The 24026-nt window shown below is 42.8% G+C and overlaps 1 pseudogene; it reads right to left on the bottom strand.

The window, feature by feature from the left end:
- LOC148777416 (spermatogenesis-associated protein 31E1-like) lies at positions 1–24011 on the bottom strand (annotated as a pseudogene).
- Positions 24012–24026: the final 15 nt, after the last annotated feature.

The following is a 24026-nucleotide window of genomic DNA, read 5'->3' as shown; positions in this document are numbered from 1 at the left end:
CTAAGTTGGTGGTTTTTGACACTGAAGAATGGTTGGAGCCATGAGGTGTGGGTGGGCCTGGGTCTCCATGGAAGCCTCAGATGATGGCTGACACTGGGGCATGGTTGGAGGCAAGGGTAGGGGTCAGCCCTGGGTATCCCTATGACCTAGAGGTGATGGTTGCAATGGAACATGATTGCAGTCAAGGACTGAGTTTCAGCCTGGGCCACAGGGTGATGAAAGACTTGACCATTGATGAGTTGTGAAGGTAAATTTAGCTTGAATTTGAAATGGCTCAGCCTTAGAGCATTCATTGAATAAGATAGGGTATAACTCTAGAGGGGACCCAGGTACTCTGACAGTAGCCACCAGAAACTCACTGCACAGAAAAGAGAGACCCCAGAAGAGCTAGCTGCCTGTCTTCTGTAGATGGCCCCCCAAAACATCAGAATACGGGGGCTTCTCAGGACCAAGCAGCTATTCAGGTTTGCCTTTTAGCTCCAGAAGTGTTGGCGACCCAAGGTGTCCTTCATGTCATCCGGTGACTGAATCTTCTTTTCCAAAGAATTCAGCTGGTAGCCTGATTCCCCCTCTCTTTCATTCTCTTACCAAATCTTCAGTTTTACTCTCTTGTGATTAGTATCTCCAGCGGTTTCTGGACATCCACGTTGACATGGTATCTGCCTGCCTGTCTGTGGGGTCTTCCCAAAATGAAGCCTCTGATGGGCGGAGGGGAAGGTGTTCTTGCCTGGACTCAAACTGTGTCAAGGCAGAGAAGCTCCAGGCACTGGGGGCTGCCAGCAAGAGAGGGTTGAAAAGGGACAACTTAAATGGACATGTGCTGAGATGACTTGTCTCCAAGAGGAGAGTGATGACCTGTGTGGGATGGTGCTCAGTGGCAGTGCCACCGGGTCACCCTGAGTGAGATTGAGCATGGCAGCTGATGGAGGTGAGACAGAGAAGGCTGTCAGAGATGGAGGGCAGGGCCCTCCATGGGGAGGGGGCGGGGAGGGGAAAGAGCAAGTGACCATGGTGAAAGGCTGTCCAGGAGAAAGAAACTCTCTGGTGTTGGAGAAGCACTAAGGAATGAGTGTGAATGAAGGGAAGAATGGACTCACTGAGCCCGCAAATGGTAGAAGCCCAAGGTAGTGGCCGCTTGGCCAGAGGAGCTGGGGACATGTTGGGCAAGCCTCTTCCCTGCATTGTTGATGGGCTCCAGCAGATACTGCTTTGCACATCTAACCAGGTGTCTTCACAGGACACCTGATGAAAGTTGCACTTGTCAGCAATCCTCCCCAGGTGGCTGCAGGAGACATGAAGAACAAGTTTGCAGCCAGGAACTGCCCAGGCCAGGTGAGCTAGGCAGGCCAGGCAGAGGGGGGGCACCTGCAGCCCATGGGTCTCCACAGCCCCCAAGCTGACTTCACGTATAAGTGCTGTCCATCACACCAATGCTTTTACCATACCCCTCCCCCAAGACTCCCCTTCCCAGCTGAGCCCCAGGCTCCCTGCAGTCCTGGGCTCATAGCAGAAACTCTGGGAAGAAGAACCCAGGAGAGAAGGGGAAGATTCTTTACATTTGCAGAAGTGAAATCAGGTCCCGGACTTGTTCCAGTTCTTCCAGGCCCTTTTGGCAAGCTGAAAATTGGCAGACTGGGTCATGGTGGTGAAGGCAGCAGCCTAGGGGTCCTATAGGAGGCTGAGTGGACTGTCCCTTTAAGTGGGGGGATAATGGAGCCCAAGCACCAGCATCTCAGGCCATTTGATCCCTGAGAGTAAAGATGAAACTCATGAAAGGTTGTATCATTTACAAAGTGCTTCCACATCCTTCACTCTTTGCTGATCTCACAACCCCCACTGTGGAGGAGAATGGGCCAGGGTCACTGCACAGATGAATCTGAGTAAAGTTAAACAACTTGTCCATGGTCGAACCCCACAATCTCACCTCCCAAACCAGGGGTTTGGAGGGGTTACTGGTGCAATGCATTCCACATGCACCTGCTGGGCCACACCATTTTCCAGGTCCCTCACAGCTTCATCCTGCTCATGGAATCTGGGAAGTGTCTGGGTTCTGTTCTCCTACCCAGAATCCTCCCTGGGGGTTCTGTTTCCTGAGTGACAGTCCCTGCTACCTGTGTTCTCAGAGTCAATGGACCTGGGCCCTCCGGGCCACAGTCAGTTCAGTTCAGTCACTCAGTCATGTCTGACTTTTTGCAGCTCCATGGACTGCAGCATGCCAGGCCTCCCTGTTCATCACCAATTCCCAGAGCTTGCTCAAACTCAGGTCCATTGCGCCGGTGATGCCATCCAACCATTTCATCCTCTGATGTCCCCTCTCATCTTGTCTTCAATCTTCCCCAGCACCAGGGTCTTTTCAAAGGAATCAGTTCTTCAAATAAGGTGGCCAAAATATTGGAGTTTCAGCTTCAGCACCAGTCCTTCCAATGAATATTCAGGACTGGTTTCCATTAGGATTGACTGGTTGGATCTCCTTGCAGTCCAAGGGACTCTCAGAGTCTTCTCCAACACCGCAGTTCAAAAGCATAAATTCTTCGGTGCTCAGCTTTCTTTATAGTGCAACTCTCACATCCATACATGACTACTGGAAAAACCATGGCTTTGACCAGACGGACCATTGTTGGCAAAGTAATGTCTCTGCTTCTGAATATGCTGTCTATGTTGGTCATAACTTTTCTTCCAAGGAGCAAGCGTCTTTTAATTTCATGGCAGCACTCATGATCTGCAGTGATTTTGGAACCCCCCAAAATAAAGTCTCTCACTGTTTCCCCTGTTTCCCCATCTATTTGCCATGAAGTGATGAGACTGTGTGCCATGATCTTAGTTTTCTGAATGTTGAGTTTTAAGCCAGCTTTTCGCTCCCTTCTCAGTTTCATGAAGAGGCTCTTTAGTTCTTCTTCACTTTCTGCCATAAGGATGGTGTCATCTGCATATCTAAGGTTATTGATATTTCTCCCGGCAAGCTTGATTCCAGCTTGTGCATCATCCAGCCCAGCATTTCACATGATGTACTCTGCATATAAGTTAAATAAGCAGGGTGACAATATACAGCCTTGACTTACTCCTTTTCCTATTTGGAACCAGACTGTTGTTCTGTGTCCAGTTCTAACTGTTGCTTCTTGACCTGCATACAGACTTTTCAAGAGACAGGTCAGATGCTCTGGTATTCCCATCTCTTTAAGAATTGTCCACAGTTTGTTGTGATCCCCACAGTCAAAGGCTTTGGCATAGTCAATAATGCAGAAGTAGATGTTTTTCTGGAACTCTTACACTTTTTCGATGATCCAACGATGTTGGCAATTTGATCTCTGGTTCCTCTGCCTTTTCTAAATCCAGCTTGAACATCTGGAAGTTCATGGTTCACGTACTGTTGAAGCCTGGCTTGGAGAATTTTGAGCATTACTTTGCTGGCTCAGTCAGTAAAGAATTTGCCTGCAATGCAGGAGACCTGGGTTTTTTCCCTGGGTTGGGAAGATCCCCTGGAGAAGGGAAAGGCTACCCACTCCTGTATTCTGGCCTGGAGAATTCCATGGACTGTGTAGTTCATGGGGTCACAAAGAGTTGGATATGACTGTCCAACTTTCACTTTACTAGCATGTGAGATGAGTGCAATTGTGCCGTAGTTTGAATATTCTTTGGTAATGCCTTTCTCTGGGATTGGACTGAAAAGTGACCTTTTCCAGGGCCTGAGAGGTGGAAAATAATGCTTAGGGCACACAGGGCTGAAGGTCAGAACTCACCTTTTAAAGCTTCATTTCTCTTCTTGCTCCTGCTTCTCTCCCTCAGCTCCATTTGATGCTGAGAGAAAAAAAAAGGACAGGGGATCATTTTCTCTCTCCCCTCTCTAGACAAGCATCAGACACTCACTGTCCATTCATAATATGATTTTCTATGTTTAACAGAACTCTATCAGTTTCCTTTCACTCATTTTTAAAGCACATACAAATTTTCTGTTTTCCTTCTGTGAAAAACATAAAGAAGGATTTTCAACATGAGATTCACGCTGGACTTCTTTCGTCTCTGTTCCTCAATTTAAGAAATGCACACATTCTCAGACCTAAAGGTGAATGTGAGCTCTGTCAGTTAGGTCTCTCCTTCCTGAGACCAGGGCCCCCTCCAATCCCTGCTCTGAGGCTCTCGGGGCCTCAGCAGTGACCTCAGATTAGTCCTGGTCAGAGACATCTGTTCACATCTGGTGAACTGTTATCAGAGTCTGTCCTATGCTAAGGCTGAACTCAGTGTCCAGTCCTTAGACCCTGTATTTGGGGACTTGCTTGGGAGCCCTCCACCACACCTGGAAACTAGTTTGAGATCTTTGGATTGAAATCCTAGTGTTCACGGTATGCCCTCCCATCCTGGTTTGTATCTAAAGGGATGATGCTCTACTCTTCCTTGAGAATAGATGTCCTGTTCTTTACCATCCCAGGAGTATTTCTAGTTGATTCAGAAATTTGGAAATAATAATAGTAAAGAAGAGAGAATCATGTGCTTGTGAGTCTGGGCCAAGGGTCCCTTACCTTCCTGATCAATCATTAATCACCTCCAAAGTGAAACTGGGACCAAGTATCAAACTTCAGTCAAGTATCAAAAGTGCTTTTCAGAGAACAGAGAGGATTCTCCATCATCTGACTCACACTCTGCCTTCAGGAAACTGAGCAAAATGTGTACACTGGGTGCTAAAGTCCTAGACCCCCATCATAGAGCTGTGGTCGGGTCAAAAAGGGTTTCCGAGGGTGGGGAGGGAATAATAGGGGAAGAGGCTGGACTGTGGTCCCTCCCAAAACATCCAGCCACACTCTGTTTAAGCCACACTCTTTGTCCTTGGTACGTCTCAGCCATTGAGGTGTTTAAGCGCCCATCAATGTCCCAAAGTGAAGGATGACAATCAGCACCTGGAATTTGGTTAAATGGAAGCTGGGAAAATATGTAGTTAAGCTCCTTACAGGGATAAAATGGAAAGTTGACATTTTGCCTGTTCCTTTCATGCCTGTATAGTTGTGAGGTGGTAGGAGTTACTGCTTCTTCACCCATGAAGAACTGCACCTTTGTTTGCTACAGTTCTGTGGGGTATGAAAGCAAACCCCATTCAGTGTCAAAAAAGCCAGTGGCCTGTCCATTGGGCAGCAGCCACAAAGCTGGAGCATATGTGGACAAGCATAAGATGACTTAAGTTTATTCAGGAAGATCACAGACATTTTTGGTAGCTCTTTACACTGCATCACTCACACCCTGAGAAATGTCATATCCTTTTACAATGTGAGAAATGTTTGCATAAATTAAACTGGCCTCATAACTGGATAATCTGTAACATAGAAAACTTTTGGCTTCAAGTAATTCAACCCGTGCATGAAGGTCGATCCAAATGTTAATGATTACACTTAAGTGAGTGAGGCTTTAGGCATGAAATTTCCCCTCAGAGGTTTATATTTCTCCTCCTCTCACTCAAATCACTCTTTTAGGGCCAGATGATGTTGGAAACATGTGTCATATTTTTATTTTCACACTGGTTTGGATTTTCTGTCTTTTTTTCTTTTTACTCTCCGGTCGAACATCGCCTCACCTGCGCTGGGTTCCAACACCCTCCTTTCGATGGCTATTCAGCAGCTAGTTGCGATTTTGGTGTTCTTGCAGGAGAACATACACACATGTGCTTCTGCTCCACCATCTTGCCACAACTAGCTGCTAAACAACCATCGGCAGGAGGATGCTGGAACCCACCAGAAAAAGATTCCCCACATCCAAGGACAAAAGAGATGGGAATACCAGATGACCTTATCTGCCTCCTGAGAAACATGTATGCAGGTCAAAAACCAACAGTCAGAACTGGACATGGAACAACGGAGTGGTTCCAAACTGGGAAAGGGGTACGTCAAAACTGTATATTGTCACCCTGCTTATTTAACTTATATGCAGAGTACATCATGGGAAATGCAAGGCTAGATGAAGCACAAGCTGGAATTAAGATTGTCGGGAGAAATATCAATAACCTCAGATATGCAGATGACATCACCCTTATGGCAGAAAGCAAAGAACTAAAGAGCCTCTTGATGAAAGTGAAAGAGAAGAGTGAAAAAGTTGGCTTAAAACACAACATTCAAAATGGCATCCAGGCCCATCACTTCATGGCAAATAGATGGGAAAACGATGGAAACAGTGACAGACTTTACTTTCTTGGGCTCTAAGATGACTGCAGATGGTGACTGTTGCCATGAAATTAAAAGCCACTTACTCCTTGGAAGAAGAGTTATGGCCAACCTAGACAGCATATTAAAAAGGTCCATCTAGTCAAACCTATGGTTTTTCCAGTAGTCATGTACGGATGTGACAGTTGGACTATAAAGAAAACTGAGAGCTGAAGAATTGATGCTTTTGAGCTGTGGTGTTGGAGAAGACTCTTGAGAGTCCCTTGGACTGCAAGGGGATCCAACCAGTCAATTCTAAAGGAAATCAGTCCTGAATATTCATTGGAAGGACTGATGTTGAAACTGAAGCTCCAATACTTTGGCCACCTGATGCAAAGATCTGACTTATTTGAAAAGACCCTAATGCTCGGAAAGATTGAGGGCAGGAGGAGAAGGGGATGACAGAGGATGATATGGTTGGGTGGCATCACCAACTCGATGGACATTGGTTTGGGTGAACTCCAGGAGTTGGTGATGGACAGGGAGGCCTGGCATGCTGCAGTTCATGGGGTCACGAAGAGTCGGACATGACTGAGTGACTGAACTGAACTGAACTAGTGGTAAAGAACCTGCCTGCCAATGCAGGAGATGTAGGAGACCCGGGTTCAATCCCTGGGAGGGACGATCCTTGAAGAAGGCATGGAAACCCATTCCAGTATTCTTGCCTGGAAAATCCCATGGGCAGAGGAGCCTGGTGGACTGTGGTCCAGTGGGTCATAAAGAGCTGGACACTAATGATGCAACTTAACACACACGCAAGCATAATTGTCATATTCTGATCCAAATTACTGAGGTATGATTCGCTCTGTTTGTGGTAAGAATGAAACAAACTGCTTACTAACTAACAGAATGGAGACAGGCACCCTTTAGAACACACATATTGCCATATGCAAGTTACAAGCTGTAACTCAAAATGTGTGGAAACCAATCTCAGTAGACTCTTTAGACGTTAAAGATATATGCGAAATAGGTTGCATTTTGAGTTTGCCTTATCCTATTTTCATTCAAAAATTTCTTTTCTATATATACCATGTATCTCTTACTAGAGGATTTTGGGTGCCTGTGAATCAAGGAAAATTTGCAAATAAGTCAAAATCTAACAGAAACTTCATTCACAGATGCTTCAGTTTTCTATTTTATTGATACCAATTTATAGACAGGCTGGAATCAACTAAAGCCTGTTGAAAATACATATGTTAATAGTAACTAATGGCTTTCAAATTTTCATTACATTGAAAAAAATATATTCTCTTTTTTAAAAAGTAAATTTTACTAAGTACTTTGCAAGCAGATCATAAATCAATTTTTTAAAATGGCATCAGTCAGTCTCACCAGTTAAGAGTGACTGGAGCAGCCTCTGGGAGGATCTTTCAGGAAATTCACCCACATACAAAGAGGACTCCAACGTAACCATAGCTGACATATCCAGTTTCTATCACTCCATTGCCCCTGGAATTTTCCTCAATATAAGTAGGTTTTGATTTCCATCTTATATTTACAAAAATGTAAATCACATCTAGAAAAACTTAGGAGGTTCTGTGGACTATTACTTTTTCCTGAAGAGTGAACAGAAAAACAGATTAATATGTTATTTTTGATTAAATTTGGAGATAGAATTTAAGATTCATGTGAATAGTCTCAGGCTTCCCACGTGGCACTAGTGGTAAAGAAACCGCCTGCCAATCCAAGAGACATAAGAGATGTGGGTTCCATTCCTAAGCCAGAAAGATCCCCTGGAGGAGGCCATGACAACTCATTCCAGGATTCTTTCCTGGAGAACCCCATGGACAGAGAAGCCTGGCAGGCAACAGTCTATAGGGTCGCAAAGAGTCGGACATGACTGAACTTACTTAGTACACTTATACCTAAATAATCATATTTTTATGCTTTATAACTATGATAGTTGCCTCCTCACCCAAAAAAGTAGGAGCTGATCTCTTATGAAAAGACATTCTTTAGGTTTAGATCTATATAAACTAATATTATTCAGCAACTTTATTATCATTTTTTTTTTAGTTTTTTTTTTTTTTTTAATTCTATGTGACTTCCTGGTATGTAACTGAAACTCACTCTTGCTTCTATAACCAAGCTGGAATTTCTTAAAGACACTTCTTTGGTTTTTTCCTAAGATCAAGTCCCAGGCATCCTGTTCATCCTTGATGCTACAATATAGAAAGTATGATGCTCACATGCTCAATTGCATCCAGCTCTGTGAACTCATGGACACTAGCTTGCTAGGCTCCTCTTTCCATGGAATTTTCCAGGCAAGAATACTGGAGTGGGTTGCCATTTCCTTTTCCAATGGATCATCTTGAACCAGTGATTGAACACGCCTCTCTTGGGTCTCCTGCACTGGAGGTGGATTTTTTGCTCCTTTACCAGTAGTGAAGACCTCTATAAAGTAGAAGACAGATGTAAAATACAAGCATCGAAAAAATTAATCAACCTAAATAAGGATATAAGAAAGACACATGACAGCAAATCTTTTTTTAATGACTTTTTTAAATGACTATTTAAGAAGTCATAACAAATAATTTATGACCAACAGAAAAGAGTAAAAACCAAAATAATCTCGAGATGCTACCAAAATATGTAGCTGTGGATTTTCACAATGTTCTTGTGAAAATGTTCAGTGACTGGCTGGATTTAAGACACATTGGACAGGAGATGAATTTCTAGTTTCAGATCACATAGTAGGAGAAATCATTAATTCTATAGAAAGGTAGTGTTACTGACTTAGTTAAGAAAGGTCACTATTCCCAACCATTTATTTTTTTCATTTATTATTTTTTTTCAGCTTCACCACACAGCATAAGGGGTCTTAATTTCCCAATCAGGGATTGACACTGTGCCCCCTACAGGTGGAATTGGGGAGTCTTAGTCACTGGGACACCAGGGAAGTCCCCCAAGCTGTTTATTCTTAATTAGAGATTAATTTAAATATTAATTTAAATCTACACTATATCCATCTGTGGAATAGATTACTGGTAAGCATTATGTTCATGGGGTTCTTAAGAATGCTGAAGTGGTTTGCCTCCTGAGAAAACCTGTGTGCAGGTCAAGAAGCAACAGAACCAGACATGGAACAATGGACTGGACTGGTTCCAAATTGGGAAAGGAGTATGTCAAGACTGTCATGCAAAATGCCAGGCTAGATGAAGCACATCTTGGAATCAAGATTGCCAAGAGAAACATCAATAACCTCAGATATGCAGAACACCACCCTTTCGGCAGAAAGTGAAGAACTAAAGAGTCTCTTGATGAAAGAGGAGAGCAAAAAAGCTTACTTATAACTCAACATTCAAAAAACAAAGATTATGGCATCTGGTCCCATCACTTCATGGCAAACAGATGGAGAAACAATGACAGACTATTTTCTTGGACTGCAAAATCACTGCAATGGTGACTACAGCCATGAAATTAAAAGACACTTGTTCCTTGGAAGAAAAGCTATGACAAACCTAGACAGCATATTAAAAAGCAGGGACATTACTTTGTCAACAAAGGTCTACATAGTCAAAGCTATGGTTTTTTAGATAGTCACGTATGGATGTGAGAGTTGGACCATAAAGAAAGCTGAGCACTGAAGAACTGATGCTTTTGAACTGTAGTGTTGCAGAAGACTCTCGATAGTCCCTTGGATTGCAAGTCAGTCCTAAAGGAAATCAATCCTGAAGGACTCTTGCTGAAGCTAAAACTCCAATACTTTGGCCACCTGATGAAAAGAGCCAACTCATTGGAAAAGACCCTGATGCTGGGAAAGATTGAAGACAGGAGGAGAAGGGGACAACAGAGGATGAGATGGTTGGATGGTATCACCAAGTCAATGGACATGAGTTTGAGCAAGCTCTGAAAGATGATGAAGGACAGGGAAGCCTGGCCTGATGCAGTCCATGGCCTCACTAAGAGTTGGACACAACTGAACAACAAATCATTATACACAATCTATACCACTTATTGGGGTCCCTCGTGGCTCAGATGGTAAAGAATCTGCCTGCAATGCAGGAGACCTGGGTTTGATCCCTGGGTCAGGAAGATCCCCTGGAAAAGGGAATGGCAACACACTCCAGTATTCTTCCCTGGGAGAATTCCATGGACAGAGGAACCTGGTTGGAAGGCTACAGTTCACGGGGTCGCAAAGAGTCAGACAATACTGAGAGATTAACACTTTCACTTTTCACACCGTTTATTAATGTAACAGCATTAAACCTCCATTCCTAGAAGGCTAGCTCAGTCGATGAGATGGTAAGTCCCATCAGACCCTAGCAAGCTCTGAGGCTGGCAAATATTTAGGTAAGAAAGCAAATGAAAGAAACTTTTGGACATACAAAGACATAGAAAGTATAAACTTAGACTTTCCTAAAAGAATTCCTCCAGGATATTCTCTAGTGCAAAACACACACTAAATTCAAGAGATAGGGAAACACAAGACCCAAGAACAGTGACAGCATAACTAGCAACATATGATTAAGTCTAAAACACTGTCAATAAGTAATAACCTGGATCTAAACTCCCATGTGAAACCAGCAGTAGGACTAGAGTGGGACTATTAAAGCTCTTGGCCAAATGCAGAGAGAGTAAAAGAGCCCTACTCTCAGTGTCTCCACTGTCCATTTGTTATTTGTGAAACAGCAGTCTTCAGAGAATAATAACCCTGCTTGATCAAAATCAAGTGCCTACCAGTTATATACACAAATTCCTTGAGCACTTTTGGGACTTCCCTGGTGACTTAGATGGTAAAGAATCTGCCTGCAGTGGAGGAGATCAGGGCTCAACTGCTGGGTCGGGAAGATTCCCTGGAGTAGGAAATGGTAACCCACTCCAGTATTCTTGCCTGGAGAATCCCTTGGACAGAAGAGCCTGACAGGCTACATTCCAAGGGGTCCCAAGTTAGTTCAGGTCATCCACTCAGTTGTGTTCGACTCTTTGTGACCCCATGAACTGCAGCACGCCAGGCCTCCCTGTCCATCACCATCTCCCAGAGTTTACTCAAACTCATGTCCATTGAGTTGGTGATGCCATCCAACCATCTCATCCTCTGTCGTCCCCTTCTCCTTCTGCCTTCAATCTTTCCCAGCATCAGGGTCTTTTCCAAGGAGTCAGTTCTTTGCATCAGGTGGCCAAGTATTGGAGTTTCAGCCTCAGCATCAGTCCTTTCAATGAACATTCAGGACTGATTTCCTTTAGAATGGACTAGTTGGACCTCCTTGCAGTCCAAGGGACTCTTTAAGAGTCTTCTCCAACACCAGAGTTCAAAAGCATCGATTCTTCGGTGCTCAGCTTTCTTTATAGTGCAACTCTCACATCCATACATGACTGATGGAAAAACCATAGCTTTGACCAGATGGACTTTGTTGGCAAAGTAATATCTCTGCTTCTGAATATGCTGTCTATGTTGGTCATAGCTTTTCTTCCAAGGAGCAAGCGTCTTTTAATTTCATGGCAGCACTCATGATCTGTAGTGATTTTGGAGTCCCCCAAAATAAAGTCCCTCACTGTTTCCCCATCTATTTGCCATAAAGTGATGGGACTGTATGCCGTGATCTTAGTTTTCTGAATGTTGAGTTTTAAGCCAACTTTTTCTCTCTCCTCTTTCACTTTCATGAAGAAGCTCTTTAGTTCTTCTTCACTTTCTGCCATAAGGGTGGTGTCATCTGCATATCTGAGGTTATTGATATTTCTCCCAGCAATCTTGATTCCAGCTTGTGCTTAATCCAGCCCAGTGTTTCTTATGATGTACTCTGTGTATAAGTTAAATAAGCAGGGTGACAATATACAGCCTTGACATACTCCTTTCCTGATTTGGAACCAGTCTGTTGTTCCATGTCCAGTTCTGACTATTGCTTCCTGACCTGCATACAGATTTCTCAAGAGGCAGGTCAGGTGGTCTGGTATTCCTATCTCTAAGACGTTTCCACAGTTTGCTGTGATCTCCAAAGTCAAAGGCTTTGGCATAGTCAATAAAGCAGAAATGGATATTTTTCTGGAGCTCTGCTTTTTTGATGATCCAATGCATGTTGGCAATTTGATCTCTGGTTCCTCTGCCTTTTCTAAACCCAGCTTGAACATCTGGAAGTTCATGGTTCACATACTGTTGCAGCCTGGCTTTGAGAATTTTGAGCATGACTTTACTAGCGTGTGGTGGTGGTTTAGTAGCTAAGTCGTGTCTGACTCTTGCGACCCCATGGACTGTAGCCTGCCAGGCTCCTCTGTCCATGGGATTCTCCAGGCGAGAATACTGGAGTGGGTTGCCATTTCCTACTCCAGGGGATCTTCCCGACCTAGGGATCAAACCCATATCTACTGTGTCTCCTGCACTGCAAGTAGATTCTTTACCACTGAGACACTGGAGAAGCCCCACTTAAAACATTTCTTCAAATCTGATCTCCAAAACTTTTAGGCTCAATTATGATGCTTTTTAAAAAATTAATGTTTATTCATTTTTAATTGATTGATGATTGGTTTACAATATTGGTTTGATTTCTGTCATACATCAGCATGAATTAACAATAGATGTACATATGTCCCCTACTTCTTGAATCTCCCTCCCACCTCCCGCCCATTCCCACCCCTCTAGGTTATTATACAGCCCCAGTTTGAATTCCTTGAGTCATATAGCAAATTCCCATTGACTATCTATTTACCTGCTTTTTTACTGAGTGTAATTTAGGTGGAATTTATTGAAATGAGGCTGTATCTCACATATACTTACATGTGATACCTGATATGAAGTGCTTTTAGGTGAGAAAAATAATGTTCTAGAGTGGGCTTTCCTGCATGTTAATAATCAAAGAAGCAAACTTTGTGCAACATTTGAACAAATTCGTATGGAAATTCAAAGGAAATAACTGCCTATGAACAAAACACAACTAAAAGAGTTTTGAGAAGACACCAGACAAACACAAATCAAAATATGTCCTGAGAAGAAACAACGGTGAAACTAGTGTTGGCACTGGGTCACATTCCTGGGAACCAATTTGGTTCTAGCTGCTAGGATTGATGTGAACTTAAGCATATTCAAAGCATCTGTGAATTAGGACACAAAATGGAATATGAGTATATATTTCCCTATACATTCAGAAAACTGTGTGTGTGTGTGTGTGTGTGTGTGTGTGTATACAAACACGTTGTTGCTGCTGTTGTTGAAGTCATCAAATCATACATCATTCTTTTGCAACCTCATGGACTGTAGCCCACCAGATTCCTCTGTCCTACAGATTCTCCAGGAAAGGATACTGGAGTGGCTTGCAATTTCCTTCCATGGGGGATCTTCCTGATCCAAGGATCAAACCCAGGTCTCATGCATTGACAGGTGGGTTTCTTTACCCCTGAGTCACCTGGGAAGCCCCTATACAAACATGAGGCTATTGTATCTGTACATTATGGGCACATTTTCTTATTATTATTAAATATACAGCAAAAAGAGAGTTAACTTTCAGAAACTGTCATTATTTTAAACCTCAGTCAAAACTTCACACTTGACAAATCAAGAGAATGAGCTGAAGAATGTTTAAGAGTAATAAACAAAGTTAATTTCCTAATCATTAATTTCATCATGTATGTAAACATAGCAGAAGTTGTGTTTCAAAATACCATTTCCTGTTATAATTTGTAAGAAAATAAAATATAAATTTAGCTAAAGAATATTCTTTTGAAAACAGAATCCCTGAAACCCAGCTCTAAGTATATCTCTAAGTTGATATATTTTTTAAAGGTGTAATTGAGTTATTACTGGTAAATTAACAAGAAAAGAACTACAGATGATGTGGGCCTTACATACCTTCTTGAAATGTTTTTTAGGGGCTTATCATCATCCACCCTACAGAATAAGGTAGTTCTGTCTTTGCTCATAGTGACACGAACAGTCCCAGGGTTTCCCCTCCTGGAGATCTTGGTGGAGCAGAGAGGCCTGAAGGTCTAGCTCCAGTCCTCCAACTGTCCAAAGAAACTGCCAGTGTGAGGCCAACTGCTGCTCCTTGGGGATGGAAGGGTCCTGCCCCAGGATTCCAAGGATGGTACTGGCCTCAGCGGCAGTTAAATGAGAAGACTACTGTGCAGGCTTGATGGGCATCCTTGAGTAATGGCCCAGCCTGTGGGAAAGGAGAAAATCCTTCCCTGGAACATGCAGTGGGAGACATCCAGAAGGTCATTCTGCTGAGGACATTGTGAGTGGATCATTCAACATAGCCTTTAAAAAATTGTTTTTAATTCAAGAATAATTGCTTTACCATGTTGTGGGGGTTTCTGCTGCACAGCCATGTGAATCACTCAGAACTATAATATTTCTGCCATACAATTATGTGTATATATGTACAATGTATATATATGATATAATGTATATACATTATATATTCCCTCCCTCTTGAGCCTCCCCCCTACCTCCTACATCCCGCCCCTCTAGGTCCTCACAGAGCACCAGGCTAGGCTTCCTGTGATATATAGCAGCTTCCCATTAGCTATCTATTTTACATATGGTTCACTTCAGTTCAGTCACTCAGTCGTGTCCGACTCTTTGCGACCCCATGAATCACAGCACGCCAGGCCTCTCTGTCCATCACCAACTCCCGGAGTTCACTCAAACTCATGTCCATCGAGTCGGTGATGCCATCCAGCCATCTCATTCTCTGTCATCCCCTTCTCCTCCCGCCTCCAATCCTTCCTAGCATCAGACTCTTCCAGTGAGTCAACTCGTTGCATGAGGTGGCCAAAGTATTGCAGTTTCAGCTTTAGCATCAGTCCTTCCAGTGAACACCCAGGATTGATCTCCTCTAGAATGGACTGGTTGGATCTCCTTGCAGTCCAAGGGACTCTCAGGAGTCTTCTCCAGCACCACACTTCAAAAGCATCAATTCTTCAGCGATCAGCTTTCTTCACAGTCCAACTCTCACATCCATACATGACCACGGGAAAAACCATAGCCTTGACTAGACGGACCTTGGTTGGCAAAGTAATGTCTCTGCTTTTTAATATGCTATCTATGTTGGTCATATATATATGTCAATATTACTTTCTAAATTCAGCCCAACCTCTCCTTCTCCTGCTGTGTCCACAAGACTGCTCACTAGTCTACATCTCTGTTCCTTACCTGCAAAAATATTAATCAGTACCGTTTTTCTAGATTCCATATGTATATTAGCCATATATATGCATTAATATAGATGTGTGTTTTTCTCTTTCCTGACTTCCTTCAGTCTATGTTCATTCACGTCACTACAATGGACTCAATTTCATTCCTTTTTATGGCTGAATAATGTTCCACTGTATATATGTACCCCAACATCTTTATCCATTCATCTGTCAATGGATGTCTAAGTTACTTCCACATCCTGGCTACTGTAAATAGTGCTGCAATGAGCATTGGGGTACATGCGTCTTTTTGAATTATGGTTTTCTCAAGGTATATGCCCAGTAATGGGATTACTGGGTCATATGGTAGTTTTATTCCTAGTTTTTTAAGGAATCTCCATACTGTCGTGCATAGTGGCTGTATCAATTTGCATTCCCACCAAGAGTGCAGTGCAAGAGAGTTCCCTTGCCTCCACATTCTCTATAGCCATTCTGACTGGGGTGAGGTGATACCTCATTGTATTTTGATTTGTATTTCTCTAATAATGAGTGATGTTGAGTATTTTTTCATGTGTTTATTGGCCATCTGTATGTCTTCTTTGGAGAAATGTCTGTTTAGGTCTTCTGCCTGTTTTTTGATTGGGTTGTTAGTTCTCTCTGATATTGAGCTGCATGAGTTGTTTCTATATTTTGGAGATTAATCCTTTGTCAGTTGTTTTCTTTGCAATTATTTTCTCCCATTCTGACAGTTTGTCTTTTAATCTTGTTTATAGTTTCCTTTGTTGTTCAAATGCTTTTAAATTTAATTATATCCCATTTGTTTATTTTTGTTTTTATTTCCATTACTTTATGAGGTGGGTCAGAGAGGATCTTGCTATTATGTAGTCAAAGACTTTCCTGCATGTGTTTTCCTCTAAGAGTTTTATAGTTTCTGGCCTTACATTTAAGTCTTTAAACCATTTTGAGTTTGTTTTTGTGTATTTGCTAGAAATTGTTCTAATTTCAAAGAGTCCTTCATCCATAGTTCTCCAGGCATTCTATTAGATTGAATCCCTGGAATCTACCTCTCACTTCCTCTGTATAATCATAAGGGATTTGATTTAGGTCATGTCTGAATGGCCTAGTGCTTTTCTCTGTTTTCTTCAATTTAAGTTTAAATTTTGCAATAAGGAGCTCATGATTGGAGCCACAGTCAGCTCCCAGTTTTGTTTTTGCTGACTGTATGAGCTTCTCCATCTTTGACTGCAAATAATGTCATCAATCTGATTTCGGTATTGACCATCTGGTGATGTCCATGTGTAGAGTCGTCTCTTGGAGTGTTGTTGGAAGAGGGTTCTCTTGGCAAGAACTGGTGCATTCTCTCGGCAAAACTCTATTAGCTTTTGCCCTGCTTAATTTTGTACTCCAAGCCCAAACTTGCCTGTTACTCCAGGTATCTCTTGACTTCCTACTTTTCATTCCAGTCCCCTATGACGAAAAGGATATCTCTTTTTGGTATTAGTTCTAGAAGGTCTTGTAGGTCTTCATAGAATGGTTCAACCTTAGCTTCTTCGGCATCAGTGTTTGGGGCATAAACTTGGATTACTGTGATGGTGAATGGTTTGTTCTGGAAAGGAACCAAGATCATTCTGCTATTTTTGAGATTGTACCCAAGTACTGCATTTTGGACTCTTGTTGACTATGAGGACTACTTCATTTCTTCTAAGGGATTCTTGCCCACGGTAGCAGATACAATGGTCATCTAAATTAAACTCACCCATTCTCGTCCATCTTAGTTCCCTGATTCCTAAGATGTTGATGTCCACTCTTGCCATCTCCTGTTTGACCACTTCCAATTTACCTTGACTCAAGGACCTCACATTCCAGGTTCCTGTGCAGTGTTGCTCTTCACAGCATCGGACTTTACTCTCCCCACCACACACATCCACAACTGGGTGTCATTTCCACTTTGGCTTAGGCTCTTCATTCCTTCTGGAGCTATTTTTCTGCTTTTCTCCAGTAGCATATTTAACACCTACTGACCTAGGGGGTTCATGTTTCAGTGTAATATCATTTTGCCTTTTCATACTGTTCATGGGATTATCAGGGCAAGAATGCTGAAGTGGTTTGCCATTCTCTTCTCCAGTGGACATTTTGTCAGAACTCTTCACCATGACTTGTCTGTGGATGGTCCTACAGGGCATGGCTCAACATTTCATTGAATTACACAAGGCTGTGATCCATGTGATATTTGTATGTATAGTAAAAAATATTTTTTTCTTAATATCTTTGAAATTTTGGCAAATTTCCTGAAATTCCTGCATTTACTATTCATTTCTTGCTATATTTTTTCTCCATGGTATTTGCCATTATTCAAGTCTATATACCTATAAGCTTTGCTCAAATGTGCAGCATCTTCACTTACAATCAAACATTATTCCTCAGTAGCATCTATAAGCATCCGATTCTTTCCGTTTCAAAATGTGTTTTCTACTATTTTCTAAGGAAGAAAAATTTTATATCCTACACTGCTAAATTTTACATGCTTTTGAGGTCTAATTTAAGAAATGTAAATTAAATTACCTGAGCTTATTTTTAGATTGTTATTCATAAAATTTTGCTGAATCCTCATAACTGATTTAACATATTTCCACATAGTCATATATACCTTCTACCACATTTATAAGACAAGCAGTTCAAAGAATTTTTGACAATTCTGATCGTATATCTACTTATTGAACATACCTTTCAAATCTGTTTATGACTAATATTCTCCTTTTAATGTGGTCTACATGGTATAACTCAGAGCTTAAAATAGCCAAATTGAAATGAAGTATATGAAATACACATATTATTTTGTTTGTAGAAACTGAAAGCATAGACTTAAGTTATTGAAAATAATTGATTTTATTCATTATATAATTAATAATTAAATAATTTGTGATTTAACTGTTTAATAATTTTCAGCTGTGAGAATTTTAGTTTTACGGTGTCTTTTCTAACAATTCCTTTGCCTTACTCAGTTCAGTTCAGTTCAGTTCAGTCGCTCAGTCGTGTCCGACTCTCCGCGACCCCATGAATCACAGCACGCCTGGCCTCCCTGTCCATCACCAACTCCCAGAGTACACTCAAACTCATGTCCACAGAGTTGGTGATGCCATCCAGCCATCTCATTCTCCGTCGTCCCCTTCTCCTCCCGCCCCCAACCTTTCCCAGCATCAGAGTCTTTTCCAGTGAGTCAACTCGTTGCATGAGGTGGCCAAAGTATTGCAGTTTCAGCTTCAGCAACAGTCCCTCCAATGAACACCCAGGATCGATCTCCCTTAGAATGGACTGGTTGTATCTCCTTGTGGTACAAGGGACTCTCAAGAGTCTTCTCCAACACCACAGTTCAAAAGCATCAATTCTTCGGTGATCAGCTTTCTTCACAGTGCCTTACTCAAGAAATAATTTAATTCTTATAATTTTAGTGATATGCGTAACTTGCCTGTATATTTTTATCTCTTTGATTAGATCCCAGATTCTGTTCACCTTCAGGTTCACACACCAACAATAAGGAGAAAGGAATATCAGGGTAGAATCCTCTTTCCAAACTGAGATACTTGATATGGTACAAATTTAGCAGGTCCTTGCAAAATTGCAGTAAGTTGGTTTTGGCGTCTAATTCTCCCCTCCCTTCCTCCCTCCCTCCATTCTTCCCTTCTTCTCTTCCTTCCCTCCTGCCCCGCTCCTGCTTCCCTACCCTCCTTCCACCCCCACTTCCGTCTCTCCCTCCTCCCCTCCCTCTTTTCCATGCCTCCTCCTTTCTGTCATTTTCTCCTAGAGACTTCTGGCTAAAGATAGCAGATTCAAAAATGCATATTTTTTTATTTCTAGTGAAATTCATTAAACCAACTAAAGAGAGAAAAAGAGTGCACGAATAAGTCAACATAATTTTGCAAGATAGAAGAGCCTGAGTGAAGGGTTAAGAGGGCTGAAAAATCAGGTATTTAGAAAGGATTTGCCAAAAAGTCACAAAATAATGAATATTTTGGGAACCTAGAAGAATTCAGGGATTAGTGACACCAGATTATGAAGCTGACCAACTTCCAAGAGCCGGAGACAGTTTTGAAGCTTCTGGATCATCCAGATCTTGATGCTCCCTGTTGTGAGTATGGCTGAAATTGTATATATGTGTGAACACTACCAAAACACTTCCCGCGGGAGTTTGTTACAAAGTAAAGGTATATGAGACTGAACACAGCATTGTAACCTATCAAGGGGAGTTGCAAATTAAGTGTAGACTGACTGCTGCTGCTGCTGCTAAGTCACTTCAGTCGTGTTCGACTCTGTGTGACCCTATAGACAGAAGCCCACCAGGCTCCCCCATCCCTGGGATTTTCCAGGCAAGAAGACTGGAGTGGGTTGCCATTTCCTTCTCCAATGTGTGAAAGTGAAAAGTGAAAGTGAAGTTTCTTTTTTCTTTCTTATCCGTTTGGTAAAAAAAAAAAAAAAAAAAAAAAACCTCACCCTTTGGAGTATTAAGAATTCATCAGCTCAGTTGGTTAAATCCACCTGCAATGCTGGAGACCCTGGTTTGATTCCTGGGCCAGGAAGATCCACTGGAGAAGGGATAGGCTACCCACTCCAGTACTCTTGGGCTTCCCTGGTGGCTCAGCTGGTAAAGAATCTGCCTGCAATGCGGGAGACCTCGGTTTGATCCTTGGGTTAGGAATATCCTCTGGAGCAGGGAAAGGCTACCCACTCCAGTATTCTGGCCTGGAGAATTCCATGGACTGTATAGTCCATGGGGTCACAAAGAGTCAGACACAATTGAGCCACTTTCATTTTCATGTTTTTCCTAGAATGCCTGGTTCATTATAATCAGTGTGAGAATCATTTTAAATATAATCAACTTCAAAACCAAACTTTTTTAATATTATGGAGACAGCCATTTATCTGTAGATTAAAATCACATGTTCTTCTGAAAAATGTCTAAAGCAAAAGAATTATTATTTTCTCCATTATCTTATTTTTTGGTATTCCTTTCTGTTGCGATATATATATCATATGTATGGTAAGACATTTATAGATCTTCTGTAAGTGAATATTTTAAGGAAAAGAAACTACAGGTGACCATAAAGTCTGACAATAGTGACAATGTCTTTAAAATAGAATCCTCTTAATTGCTTCATCTAGGATAAAGGGCAAGTTTATGCTATGGAAACTGGATCCACAAGTCACTTGAAGCAACATGTGATAGATGCAGGTGCAATGACTGATGAGAATGCTGCTTTATTGCACACTGTTCATTACAATTGTGCAGTTTTTTGAACTATGCATTGCAAGTGAGGGACAATGCATTCATATGCCAAAGCAATAAACTATTTATTATGGATGTTTGTTTATGTTCTCTGGTTCTAGTTTGTTCAACTTAAATTCAAAGAACTGAATAATAATCAAATTGAAAAGGAAATAGCACACTTGCAAACCATTTCCTGTATGGAATTGTTCTTAATTTGTTCCATTTTGTTAATATCATGAAACTCACCTGCATAACTTTCACTGCAAAAATACCACCACCCTGTAGAATACTACAGGACATCCATGACCACCTTCCATCACGCTGTGATTCAATGAAATTATAAGGAAGTAAGGTTGAAAATTAATTATAAATTTGTTAATCATGGAAAATACAAGAAGAGATTTTTGTTGTTGTTGAAATATTTAGGCCCAAAAGGGGCCTAAATGATGGGATGATACTGTCATCCTGATAGATCATCTAACTCAATAATGATAAATGTGCAACAGCTATGATTAATGTAAATTTTAGCAAGGCAAGAAAAACTAGCTGTTTATGAGCAGTGAGAAGCATTATGTAGTATCAGTAAAGGGTCCCCTTTGGAAAGGGCTGGATATACAATGTGAGGATTTTGATGACTGTTGGACATTTGATGACTGTGTGTATGTTAATGCACACTTTGATTTTTTACATTTTCTTCCAATCTGATATGAAGAAGTTCCTTCAGGTAATTTTATTAGGCCATGTGTATATATCAAGCATAGGTGAAAAGATATCTTCTATAAAATTCCACACTATTGGAGACAAAGTGTCATTTTTTAGCCCTGTAATGAACATAAAATGGAGCCTGCCTGCTTCTTGGAAACTGTACGTTTTAAAATAATGAAAACGCCTATACAGTTCATTCGTTTAAGCTGTTACCTGAACATTTGGACTTTATTATATCTGGGAAATATGCATAATACTATTTGAGGGCATTACCACATTTTAAGGAAGAAAAGTATATTTTTGCCAGAGGACAAAAAAGGAGTATTGCTAGATATCTGATTCATTTGAAAAATCTTCATGATATTTTTAGCCTGTTTCACTTAAAAATAAAACAGAGCCCACAAAGTTGACACAAACTGTATGTCCAAAATAATGTGTTAGTTGCACAATCCCCTGGCAAGTGAGTGAGACACCACGCACCTTATTATTGCTGCTTTCTTTTATTCCTAGAACCCATTTACTGCAGTTTTTTACTTTGTTTCCAAAGTAAAGAAATCTGCATCTTGAAATCAGATCTTATCCCCAAAGAAATTTCTAAAAATATGATATGGCACCGTCTGACTGGAACATGAATAAAATAAGACAATAAGATATTTGACTCTCATTGCAGGTTGGCAGCATTTTACTCGTGTTTAAAATCTGTGATTCTCTAAACCCTGGGGAAGAGCTCAAGCTACTGAAGATCTGTGGAGTAAAGACTTTTGCAGGCCTGCTGGTGGTGAACACTGTGATTGATCTGCTTAGGCACAATGATTACAAAGAGACAAGAGCGTGATCCTTTCTCCAAGCAGAGAACCCCAGCTGGGCCTTAGAGTTCTGAGGGTGGGTCAGGGCACCATCATTGGTCCTTCCCCTGTGCTGCTGGTTTGGTAAGTGACATCAGACCCACTTTGAAAGACCTGCCAGTGGGGGCATACTCAGCTCCTGAAGAACACTTGTGAAATGTGTGTGTGGGAGGACTCAGAGAGAGGTTTCTGTGGGATGCTCTGAGAGGTCTCTGGGTGGGATTTCTCAGAGTGGGTGTGTGGGAGGTCCCCATGTGGGGTCAGCGTGGGGATACAGTGGGGCACACCCCGTTGCTGACCTTTCTGCCCGTGAAGGCAGGCGAAGGGCTCAGGGACTTGCTCCTTCTTGTTTCTTGTTGTCTGTCAGTGTTTGTGGGGAGAGAGCAAATTGGCCAAGATTGTGTGTTCAGGCTCTCTGGCCCCACATTTTGTAAATAATGACTATATAACAGCTGAGATCATTTATAGTACTGTGTGTGCCCATCACAAGACACTCGCTTGGTCATGGACTACTTTATGTAGTATATCTGTATAAGCTTCACCTGGAAAAGCCTGGAAGGGTTGTTGTGTGCGGCTATGCTGTGTTAGGTTATGCTATGGCTGCTGCATCAGCCAGGAGAGAATAAACCTTTCTGCATTTCCTACAGCTCCTCAAGTCTTCTTCCAGCATCTCAGCTCACGCCTTGCCTACCCTGGCTTCAACGAACAGTACGGACAGTGTGAACAGCAAGACAATTGGCATCACGAACAGGATCAGCAGTACAGTGTCCTTCTGTTTCACTTCTCTGGGTAGGTGCCTAGGGGGTCCAGAACCCCCACCCCAGCACTCACCTCTACATGCCTCCCAGAGGACCTGGCAGCATCCAGGCTCAAGGTTCCTGCTCTGTGCCCCCCTCTCCTGAGCTCTGGCGGTCTCTCTGTAACCTAAGCCCCAGGCATTCCCTCTGGCCGCAGCTGAGCCCCCACTGCTGTGCCCACCCTGGAGGATGAGACCCAGAGTCAGGACCTGGGTCAAGGGAGAAACCACAGTACAAGCAGGCCTTTGCCCACTGCCACACCCGACCCAGGTGCTGGTCCCACCTGTGGGGGTCTGATAGGCATGGGGGCAGAAAAATTTCTGCTGCCTCCTGGATCAGGGGCACCCCCTGGAGCAGGAGTGACTGACACGGAGCCCTGAATTGCTCTAGGGAATTGCTCCTGTCTCCCTGCTTTCTCATGTGAAAAGGCCTGCGGAGGAAAGCTGACTGCTCCCTTGTTTCCCACAGGTCACTTCCTGCCCGCTGGGTGTCACATCCAGTCTGCTAGTCTCTTCTCCATCTGGGCTCTGCAGTGAGCAAGGCTGAGGGCAGGTGAGACTTGCTACAACTCTAGCACAGTCCCTGGGCCTGTTGAGCCCCACATGTTCCCTGGGAGCCTCCTTGGGCCACGTGTGTAAGGTAGAGGTCAGGGACCTCGAGTCTGTCTCAAGCTCCCGGTCCTGATAAAGCTGATTATTTACACTGTGGAGAAGTGAAGTTTCCCTGCTCAGAGGCTCCACTGCCTCTGGGAGCCTGGCCCTCTGTGGAGGAGCTCCAGGTGGCCTCACACAGTCTGGGCTCTGAGAGCTGGAGTAGAGGGGGAGACTCTGGGGTGGGGCCACCAGGAGCCACCGGGCCCCTAATTTCTTTCCTCTGGGCCTGTAGTTGTGGTGGGTTGCCAGAGGCTCCTTGGTCACTGCACCATCTATGGACACCTCTGCCACCTGCCTCCTTCCCCTGCATCCCACCCTAGGGGCACAGCATCCCACCCTCAGAGAGTGAGGTGACTGCACACAATCATGCCCCTGCTCTTATCCCAGGGGAGGTGGGTGCTGTGAGCAGGGCTGTCCTCTCCTCCAGGACAGAGGTAGACCAGCCCTCGGGGGCCTCCATGCTCCACACTGCACACCCTCAGAGCTGAGAATGTGGTCCTCATCCTCGCCTCTGCTCC

This window comes from Moschus berezovskii, chromosome 7 (assembly GCF_049115385.1).
Source record: "Moschus berezovskii isolate FMDL1 chromosome 7, NW_MosBer_1.0, whole genome shotgun sequence".
NCBI classification, from domain to species: Eukaryota; Metazoa; Chordata; class Mammalia; order Artiodactyla; family Moschidae; genus Moschus; species Moschus berezovskii.
Note: the sequence above shows the minus strand (reverse complement) of the source record. Positions and strands in the feature narration are given on the sequence as shown.